General features: G+C 37.6%; 1 long non-coding RNA gene across 1 annotated transcript; it reads right to left on the bottom strand.

The window, feature by feature from the left end:
* Positions 1-6,202: 6,202 nt before the first annotated feature.
* Positions 6,203-8,028, bottom strand: LOC122137379. The gene is made up of 3 exons (XR_006154807.1): positions 7,069-8,028; positions 6,676-6,908; positions 6,203-6,427 (listed from the first exon to the last, which is right to left on the bottom strand). It is a non-coding gene; the product is annotated as an uncharacterized LOC122137379 (long non-coding RNA).
* Positions 8,029-11,871: the final 3,843 nt, after the last annotated feature.

Raw genomic sequence — 11,871 nt, 5'->3', positions numbered from 1 at the left:
TACCTTCCTTTCTGTCACCTTTGTCAGTCATAAATGTCTCAGACACATCTAAAACATCAAACTTTTTAGTCTGAGCACGGGTTGCCGCACAAGCAGTAAACACAGAAGGAAACTGTTGACCCACATCAACCTGTTCACAACACCCAGACATCTTGTCTACAATGGGCTGCGGAAAGACCTCACCCCCAGCAATATCATTACCTAGTATAAGCCCTACTCCTATCGGAAGTTGAGCATGTACTCCCAAACTTACAACTCCTGTGAACAGATCCGATTGGAGGTAAACAGAGTGCAAGGGAACTTTAACACAGCCGAGCTCAATGCCACGGATTAACACACTTGATCCGCAGTACGACTCTGAGAAGTCTAGTGTGCTTTCCACAATAAAAGATTGAACCGACCCAGTATCTCGCAAGATCGTAATCGGCTTCAAATTTCCCTGCTTCCCTGGGAGAGATACTGAACCATTCATAATAAATGGGCAGTATAAGTTTGTATGCGGAATACTAGAATTAAACACAGAGGAAGCAGTATGAACCAGAGTAACTCCCTTTGGTTTCTCAGGGGGTTTATTCTGATTCCAGGTCTAACAATCTGCAATCAAATGTCCTGGATCACAACAGAAGAAACACACACGTCTTTCTCCCTCCCGAAATACATTGGTATTACGAGACACACTTGAAGCTGCCTCTATTCTCTCCTCTTCCCTTACCCCTAAAAAAAACTCTTGAGTTGTTTCTCACAGGAAAATCAACAGATGAACTGTGTTTCTCTCTATACAAAGATGGAGTAAAAACAGTTTTGTGCGTGAGCACAAATGCATCTGCCAAAACAGCAGCATCAGTTAAGGACAAGACCTTCTGCTCATTCAGATACACAACAATGTTCTCTGAAACACAACTTTTAAAATCCTCCAACAACAAGAGTTCACGCAGTTGCTCAAATGTTGTAACTCTGCTTGCTGCACACCATTTGTCAAATAACAGTTTTCTCACGAGCAAACTCACCGAATGTTTGACTAGTAATTTTCTGATGGTTCCTGAATTTCTGGCGATAAGCTTCAGGTACTAATTCGTACGCTCTCAGAACAGCAGCTTTAACAGTATCGTAATTCAAACTTTGTTCAATAGGTAAAGCTGTGCACACTTCCTGAGCTTTACCTACTAATTTGCATTGCAATAACAGCGACCACAACTCATTTGGCCACGTAATGTAGCTGCTATGCGCTCGAAAGCGACAAAATAAGAGTCTACCTCAGTCTCTCTAAAAGGAGGAACAAGTGTAACGCATTTACTTACATCAAAGCTGATTGCAGACGCACCAACAGAAGAGGCAACGGGTGGACTTTGATTCTGCGCAGGTGAAACTGGTACATTCCCTGGCAAATGAGGAAACGATGGTCTAGATCTGGGAACAGGTACAGGCACCTTAGGAGATGATCTGGCCTGCAATTCCAAACTGCGCAATTTAAGTTTATTATCAGCCTCCACCTCAAGAGTCCGCAAATGAAGAAGCTGCGCCTCATAATCCTGTTTCTTTAACTGCAGGTCCAACTCCTTCAATTTAATAGCTAGCACAGGATCAAACCGGGGATAACTAGGATCTATACTAGGGAAAGAAACGGTATCCCCATCTCCAGCTGCTTTAGGCCCCTCCCCAGTTACTCCTTCCACAGATTCCTGCGGCAAAATTCCAGCCTCCACCAGTTTACCATACAATTCCTTTTTAACAACTTGTTTTTGTGCCTCCCTAGGAACAACAATTTCAAAAAAAAATCTGCAATTTGTAACAAATCAGCTTTACGACACTTATTAAACTCCTCCATAGTAGGAGACAACGTAAACAATGTTAAATCAAATTCCATACTTAAATTCATCCAACACCAGAGGAAAATTACTAGGCAACAGCTGCGTATGTAACCACTATCAATAATCTTCATTGATATGCAATGGACGAGCCCCCAATTTATGTTACGGTCCCTGGTCTAGGTCAGGGAAGTAACAAAACAACGCAACACTGCTTCTCAGTTAAGTCTTTTATTAGACTGTTCTTGCTCTCTTGATTGTTTCCAAAATATTGCATTTTAGATTTGACAAAGTATCCTGAGTAAATCAGAAAAATTGGACAAAGAGGAAAAAGGGAAAAAAAAATTGAAGCAAAATCTTCTGGGGTGAGCTAATGCCAAAATAAACAGAAAAGAAACTAACTTTCCCACAAGAACTAACTTCCCTAGGAACCACAAATAAAGAAACAAAATATACAATACATACCCTATCTCCTTAACTAGCCAATAAACAGGAGAAAAGTATAAGGCCGTTTGGCCTAAAGAAAAAAGGCACTCACCCCCTACAGCTTCTCAAATTCATTTCACTTTGACAGAGGTGATCACAAAGGCACTGAGGTTTCTAAGGGCATGTCACAAACAGTTACCAGTGGCTAACAGCACTCAGTTACCACTACACAGAGCACAACAGACATTGTACTACACTTTCACAGGTCTCACACACACAGTACCACAAAGTGCAGACAAAAAGAGCAAAGAGCTCCCTCCAGAGGAATTCCAGGGGATTTTATAGTCCAGGCCTCTTTCTCTGGTCCAACCACCAACGGCTTCTCATTAAATCCAAGACCAATCCTAGAGGAGGAGACAGCAGGAACAACAACAAAAATCTCACAACCGTAACACGATTATTAAAATATAATGATAAACTTTAAATTTTGACATTATTACAAAGGGTATGTAGCCTACTCTCTTACAATTTTATATATATATGTATTTATATATATATATATTTATATATATATCTTTTGTTGTTTTTGATTGCTTCCATTGTCCTCATTTGTAAGTCGCTTTGGATAAAAGCGTCTGCTAAATGACTAAATGTAATGTATATATATAATACACCATATATATAATACACCATATATATATATATATATATATATATATATATATATATATATATATATATATATATATATATATATATATATATATATATATATATATGTGTGTGTGTAACACAAATTGCTAATCAGCCAATCACATGGCAGCAACTCAGTGCATTTAGGCATTTAGATGTGGTGAAGATGACTTGCTGAAGTTCAAACCGAGCATCAGAATGGGGAAGAGAGGGGATTTAAGTGACTTTGAATGTGGAATAGTTGTTGGTGCCAGACGGGCTGATCTGAGCATTTCAAAAACTGCTGATCTCATGGGATTTTCATGCAAAACCATCTCTAAAGTTTACAGAGAATGGTCCAAAAAAGAGAAAATATCCAGTGAGTGGCAGTTGCGTGGATGAAAATGTCTTGTTGATGTCAGAGGTCAGAGAAGAATGGACAGACTGGTTAAAGATGTTAGAAAGGCAACAGTAACTCAAATAACCACTTGTTACAACCAAGGTATGCAGAATACCATCTCTGAACGGACAACACGTTGAACCCTGAAGCAGATGGGCTACAGCAGCAGAAGACCACACCGGGTGCCACTCCTGTCAGCTAAGAACAGTAAACGGAGGCTACAGTTCGCACAGGCTCACCAAAATTGGACAATAGAAGATTGGAAAAACGTTGCCTGGTCTGATGAGTCTCGATTTCTGCTGTGACATTCAGATGGTAGGGCCAGAATTTGGCGTAAAGAACATGAAAGCATGGATCCATCCTGCCTTGTCTCAACGGTTCAGGTGGTGGTGGTGTAATGGTGTGGGATATTTTCTTGGCACACTTTGGGCCCCTTAGTACCAACTGAGCATTGTTTAAATGCCACAGCCTACCTGAGTATTGTTGCTGACCATAAGTCAGATATTATATGAAATTTAGCTTTGGAAGCGCATGTAAACGCACTTAGTATGAAAGCACAATGCAAGCCTGCTGTTGAAGTTACACTGCATTGCTGCTAAAACATACAAAACAGATCCATCATGCCAGCTGTAGGATGTCCTGAATTACAATTCAAGTATACAGTAAGAAATGCACATGACTAGAAAACAGCTGCCCAGGGGCGTTACCAAGATGGCCATTGAATAAACTGACACGCTTAAAAAAAGACTTTGGTTAAGGCCACCACAAAGGTCGAAAGGACTGGAAAGATTGTAAAGGAAAGGCAGGTTTTGTTATTATATTCTCCCCTTGTGTCTCTGTAACTCTGTGTCTCTCTCTTATTGATTATCCCAGAAAAAGGGAGAGGTCACTGGCTACATATTTGACTTTTTCCCCGTCTACTTGTCCATTGTCCTCCATTTGTCTCTGTCTCGCCACACTCTATCCTTTGCTTGATCTTCCATCTAACAGGCTATTCATTGTAGCCCTCAATTTTTGACTCTTTGTCCTTCATTTGACTCATATAAATCAATCAATCCCATTTTCCTTTTTGTCCCACATCTGTTTGCATGGCTACATTGGCTGTAGCCATGTGTAAGGGTAAAAAACTGAAATGGAGCATCAGCGTGTGTGTGTGTGTGTGTGAGAGAGAGAGAGAGAGAGAGAGAGAGAGAGAGAGAACAGCAGGACACAACATTTACTCACCTTGCAAATCTCATTAAGTGAGGGGATTAAATTATAATGTATTATTTCATTTGATTAGTGCTTTGCAAAGCAGACAATTATGCATGGAAATGTAGCATTAGGAAGGACGTATTTTTGACTGTGTATATATGTATTGTGTGATTACTGCTTTCTAATGGGGTCAGCATTTTTTTGAGATGTCAAAAAATGTCATGACATGCTGTAGGTCTCATTAAGAAGGAACAGTGGGGGAAAAAAATGCATTTAAAGGAAACACCAGTACCTAAAAAGCAGCCAAAAAATAAATGTTCTATGTAAGTGAAGGTTTTAGGTTTTAGTTCTGTATAAATGCCGCAACTAAGCTGTTTTACTGTTGTCATGATTGTCAGTGCATCTCCTGCTTTCTATGGGCTTTGCATGAGAATCAAACTGAAATGAGATTCTGGCTCATGCTACTACTTTGTTTTCTATGATTTGGCATATTTTCAAAACTCTATAAAACTCCAAACTGATGACACTTATTAAACAGCTAGACATTCTTAAAACACCAGCATCTAACTGCTTTTATTCCACTTGGAGATATTTTCTTCCAACATTTGTTTTAAAACCCAAAATTATTGTAATGTTGTGAGAAAAATTGGCCTGCAGTTTTCTTCAGTTACTAACAAGTATCAAACAATACTGAAGCCACTTTTTCAAAACTTTTCATGCATGAATCACCACAACATGAACATTGTTTTCTCTTACATACATCTAAAATAAGCTTGCTCAACCATAACACTGGCAAGAGTTCTTACTCAGAAAGCATACACTGTCACTCATAACACACTGACCTAACACTACAGTTTTTCTCAATCGATTTGGTACATTTCTCCAAACTCAGGTAACAGCTCTCAAAACAGTTAACACAGCAAATTAAACACTCTTATGCTGGCGAAACTGTTAAGTATTCACTGCACAATGAAACACAGCATTTTATTCTAGTAATGCATTTATTAAAATTCAATATTAACATCAAAAAACTAAAAGTGTATTTTGTTGATTTTATAACAAATTCAGCTGAAGATACACAAAGAAATAAATGAAAATACATGTTTTTCCTTAAGTTCTTTAATGAAGAGTTCAGGTGTATAACAATAAGTTGTCACCCCACACACACAAATATATATAATGCAAATAAGTACATAGGTACATAAAAAATAAAGTGATAAATGTACTGCATTCATTGAATCAATTATTTTATTGATCATGCCTCTCAATTACATCTGGCCAGAGAATTTCAGAGAAAATATTTTCACGAGTCATGCATCGTGGAGCAAAAAAAAAAAAAAAAAAAAAAAAAAAAAAAAAAAGCTGTATCCATCCTTGACATGCTTGTGCCCCAATATCTCCACAGGCCTCTTCCATCGCTTGAAGACTTACTTGGTTGTAAGGGTTGCGATCATGTACTTTCCATCTCCAAGAGAAGAATTCCTCAATTGGATTCAGGAAAGGAGAATATGGTGGAAGAAACCATCCTGAATTGTGGGTGATTCTCAAACCACTCTCCCACTAGTGCTGAATGGTGGAATTGCACATTGTCCCAAACAACTACAAAATTCCGCACCATTTGCTCCTGATCACCCTGCGGAAAGAGGATTTCATTGAGGAGGTTTAAAAAAAAAAAAAATTGATGAGGTTTAAAAATGTAGGAGCCTTGCTGTGTTGTATGGTCCCAAGACAGCATTGTGTGCCACAACACCAGTTGTAGAAATTGCTGCACAGAGAGTGATGTTGCCTCCTCGTTGTCCAGGGACATTGACTGTAGCACGATGTCCAATCACATTTCTCCCTCTTCTCCTTTTTTTTGAAGATTGAAGCCTGCTTCATCAATATACAGGTACTCATAATGAGTTGCACTGCTATCCAACTCCAAGATTCTCTAGAGTAAAAAGAACACAAGGTAAAGTAGTAAATTTGTGTTTTACAGTAATGGCATTGATTGCAGTCAATACTACTGTGAAATTGTTGCTTAAGTTTGAGTTCACACTTTGAAGCAGCAGTATACATAGATATGCCTAAATCTTTTCACATATAGTAGCATGGAATAGTTTATGGACACATACTTAAAATTCAGGAAAAATATATCCGAGTTGACCGTAAAAATTGCAGTAATTGGGTTGCACATACTTGAACAAACTGGAATCGCAACTCCTTCACTCTAACGGAGTTCCTCTCAAAGGGCACTTTGTATACTTGCTTCATTCGGATAGCATTTCTTAGAACACGGTCAATTGTGGAGAGACTGCATTGGTGGATATTGTGGAACAGTTGATTGTCCTGTGTTATTCTTTGCTGAATTTCTTTGAGGCGGAGGGTGTTGTTCTTGACCACCATGTCAACAATGGCATGCTCTTGTTCAACTGAAAAAAAAAAAGTCTTGTTCGTCCACCTGAATGTTCTCGAACTTCAATTCTGAAAAAGGTTTGGACAAGCAGGAACATTTACTGTAGAGATCTAGACCTATGTCAAACAAGACTACATGGACTCTCATTGTAAAAGTAGAATGATATAGTTACTTACCAGTTTTCCCTCTGAAATGTACGGATAATTGAAGCCACTGTGGATCGGTTTATATTGGGCTGAACTCTGACCAGTTTCTCTCGGTGAGAGACCATGATTTATGACATGGTCAATAAGTGTGGCTCTGATTTCATTTGAAACACGCATGTACCCTACCCTCATTCTACCTCTCCTCCCTCCTCTTACACCTTGGCCTCCTCTTCATCCCTGTCCACCCCTTCTTATATTTTCTCTTTCCACTATACCATTGCCCTCCAATCTATCCATCTCTTCAATCTCTTCTCACTCTTCCTCCTACATCTTCAGCTCTTCTTTCTCTTTCTCCTCTTCCTCTTCTCCCTCTACCCTGGCCACCACCTCTCACTCTTAAACCTCTTCTGTTTCCACTGCTCATACTTCTTTTTTTTGTCTTACTGTATCTCCTCATTTGTCTTCTTTGTTTTTCTTCTCTTCCCCTTTTGTAGTTGTTGTAATTACGTAAGACAGCTGTGTGAACAATTAGGAAATTGGCTTTTTTCTGTGTTGAGTGGATTACTAACTCATCAGATAACAATTTGGCGTTTATTGAAGACACAAGGTGTGCAACTGACTATTTTACAATTCACAGAGTTTTGTTTGTTGTGTTTTGAAAATGGTACAAAAATGCTTGTGATCTTTGTGAAGAACAAAGAAAAAGTTACAAATGTTTTTCCTGATATATTAAAGATTTGGTTGGCTGTATGAACTGCTGTGATAAAATTTGGGATTTTTGTGCACAGTGTTTTGAGAAAATTATGCTTTTGATTTGTGATTTGTATGAAATGAAGGAGAATTTACTATCTGTTTAGGACAGTTACAAAGTGTACTGATCACTGTGTTAACTGTTTTGAGAGCTGTTACCTGAGTTTGGAGAAATGTACCAAATCGATTGAGAAAAACTGTAACAATAGGGAGCATTATATAAGTGTTTGCATTTTCTTCATAAATACATATATTCTTACAGAATATTAATAACGGAATAAAATTAATAACAGAATATTCACTTTATTGACTTTAAGCAAATATAACAAGAATAAATCAGAAATGCTGCTGTTCATTAGTAATAGTAGTTATTTGCTGAAAAAAAAAATTGTTGTATAATGTAAAATACTCTTTAGGGTAGGTTTTGCAGGTTTTTTTTTTTTCAATTGCTATTTTTTCTATTGTACATTCCATAAAGTAATGACTCATTCAGTTTTAGACAGTATGTTGCCAAGAATGAACACATTCAACACTTAAAAATGTAAAATGGGTTTCAGTTGAAGGTAATTAAATTACAAAAAACAATGGATTTTTATATTGTCTATATGCAGGTAGAACTGAAACATGTATGTCAAACATATACAAGAAAGTAATGCAGTTTTTGTAAAGCCATCAATTGTTAGTATTTTGAGAGTAACTGTGCTATGATTGACTATATGTTCTTATTGGATAGAAAGGTAGTGCTAATATTTTGTCAGAATGACTCAATTTTGAATTGGGTTTGCTGTGTTTTGATAGAGTTAGTATATGTAGAAAAAGGTATTCAGCATTTTGAAATGTAGAGTTTGTATTTATTTAACAAAATGTGGTTTTGGCCAGAAAATTAACTATTTGGCTAATTGTGTGATGTAGGTGTGTTGCTGTGTTAAGAGTTTAGAAAAAGTACTTTACAGTTTTTTTTGTTTGTTTTTTTTACAAATGCTAGGACACATTTCTCAATACTTAGGTCACTTTTGCAAACTCTTCACACAGTCAGCACAACAGAAATCTATGTGGGCTAAACTGAGGATCAATTATCATTGCTTTGGCACAAAATGCATTAAATGACTACATCTCTCAAATTTCATGAATTCTTTTCTCACTCAGACACAACAACTGCCAAAACTCTTTTGTATGTACAGGCCAATTTTCACATGCTTACTGTTTTCAAAACTGTTAAACTTATGTTCAAAACAATAACATAATACAAAACTGAATAAGACAGCAATTTGCTACATTTCTACAGTAATATTTTAATGAAATATATGTTAAATCTTAAAATTAAATGCTATACAAACAATTGGACAATTGGACCAGCCACAGCTGATTCTCATTGTAGATGAACATCTACACAGGTGTTACTCTTTCAATTTCATTACAAAAGGAATAGTTTTGTATTGTGATGTAAACATGGACCCAGCCAGAAATAGAGAAGTGGCTGAAAGAGGAAGAAGAGTGGCTGGGAGGGGGCGAGGAATACGTATGCGTGGTGGAAGAAGAATAAGAGGAAGATCAAGAGCTGTAGTCTCAGATGAGATCAGAGCTACTGTAATTGATCATGTAGTAAATCATGGTCTCTCAATGAGAGAGGCTGGTCAGAGAGTGTAGCCAAAATGGCATCTATTGTTAGAGTTTTCCGGCAAACCAACAGGTAACTTGTATTCTGCAAGGGCATTTGACTGAGTTGCACATTACAGAAGTAAATAAACTTGTGTGTAATTGCTTTTGCATTTCTGCTTTTGACTCAACGGTTACCTCACACAGCAGGGAGAGAAAGGATGCTCACTGATGTGCAGGAAACTGCCATTGTTTATATGGTCATCAGAAACAATGGGATAAAACTCACTGAAATTCAAGACCGAGTCTTGGCAGACAACGTTACTTTTGCAAATATTCACAGTGTTAGCATAACAATTTCTAGAGTCCTGAAAAAACATCAGGTCAGGATAAAACAGTTGTACGCTGTGCCTTTTGAGAGGAACTCTGAACATGTCAAGCAACTCAGGAACCAATATGTCCAGGTAAGATCACAATAAAATACAGAACTGATTTTGAACTAAACCAAACACACACAAAGACAATTTTTACAAATTTACTACTGTAATAGCTTATGTTGCCTTGTGGATTTATTTTAGAGAGTCATGGAGATTGAAGGCAGGCAAACACCCCACATTTTCATCTTTGTGGATGAGGCGGGTTTCAACTTGGCCAAAACACGGTGACGAGGGAGGAATGTGATTGGGAAAAGAGCCACAGTGAATGTCCCGGGCCAGAGGGGTGCCAACATCACAATGTGCGCAGCCATATCCACTGATGGACTGCTGTTACAGACCACTAATTGGGCCATACAACACTGAACGTCTCCTTGCGTTCCTGCATGATCTCTATGGAAGGGTTGTGCTAGGTGAGGAAAGGGATGCAGAGAGAAGGAATCAGCCAACATTTAATTGTATGGGACAATGTGGCACTTCACCACTCCCATGCAGTCACCGAGTGGTTTGCGGCCCATCCCAGAATAGTCTTTTCCTCCCACCTTACTCTCCATTCCTCAACACCATAGAGGAACTCTTTTCCTTATGGAGGTGGAAGGTTGACCACCATCCACATGATCAAATGTCCCTCCTGGACGCAATGAATGCTGGATGCCTGGACATATAAGCAGAAGATTGCCAGGGATGGATCAGGCATGCCAGAAGATTCTTTCCTAGGTGTATTGCCCTAGATGACATAAGATGTGATGTGGATGAGAACCTGTGGCCAAATGGAGAAGACCGAGTAGATTAACATTACTATTGTATCTGTATCAGTAGATGGTGTGTATTCAAATTCTTGTATTTTGGAATTACTCAATGCAAAAAAATTAAAATAAACAACAAAATATTGATGAATTCTGCATCATGTCTGATTCATTCCAGTAACATATATTGCAGTGAATTATAAACAGAGATGTGTCCTTGTTTTACACAAGAAAACATTTTATAATTTTACATGTTGTTAGTGTTTTTAGGTCATTGTTTTGTGGATGACAAAGTGTGTTTGTCGGCTGTCAACCTTTGCTAGTGTTCTGGAAGAATGAGTTGATTTGAGACCTGAATAAAGTGTTTTGGTAGTTGTAGTGCAGTTTGAATGTGAAATGAACTGCTTTGCCAAGCTGAAAGTTGGTTAGGAGAACTGTGTGAAGAGTTTTGCAAAAGTGACCTAAGTATTGAGAAATGTGTCCTAGCGTCTGTAAAAAACTGTAAGTATCTGTAAACGCTTGTTAGCAATTGAAAAAAAAAAAACCTGTAAGCTAAAAATTACAATTAGCTGTGTGTTTTTTTTTTTTATTACATTAGTGTTTAATGCAAAAACAACAACAACAAGCAAACACAATAAAAACAAAAAAAAATTCTGTTTTGAAGTTTTTTTTTTTTTTTTTTTTTTTACATCGTACCAACATTTCAAAATTTGCTGCAAACAGCATTTTACAGCTATTGGCATATATATAAAAGAATAAAAGATTTTGGAAGATGTGGTCACTGAAGGCATTTTGTGTGACAGCAATGAAAAATGATTCAGTTTGGTTCACTTAGACTTCTGTTTCACTGACTGAAGATAAATTGTTAACCCTAACATGTTGCAGTAATGGAGGATACAACTATCACATTAGCTTACTAGCATGACTGACATAAAATCCATAATGTGATTTTGTGCTAGAACAGAGTTTGTTACAGTAAATGTTCTCATTATATGACTGAAACTGTACAGTGTAGTTGACCTTTACAAAAGAAGAGTGAGTTACAGTCAATTGGCTGTCCATGCTATGGTATGGCTTTGGTTTATAGTATCACATGGCATACCTAAATGCAAAATGTCTGAATTGGATATAACAGTTACCTGCATTTGTCTCTCTCCTTCTGGTGCATCTCAGTGTGATGGTTATACAGTCATTATAATCATTGTTTCCTCATCATTGTACTCTATACATTTGTTTTCTTGTCTCTCTTTCTCTCTGTCTCTCTTTCTCTCTCTCTCTCTCTCTCTCTCTCTTTCTCTTTCTCTCTG

This window comes from Cyprinus carpio, chromosome B5 (assembly GCF_018340385.1).
Source record: "Cyprinus carpio isolate SPL01 chromosome B5, ASM1834038v1, whole genome shotgun sequence".
NCBI lineage: Eukaryota > Metazoa > Chordata > Actinopteri > Cypriniformes > Cyprinidae > Cyprinus > Cyprinus carpio.
Note: the sequence above shows the minus strand (reverse complement) of the source record. Positions and strands in the feature narration are given on the sequence as shown.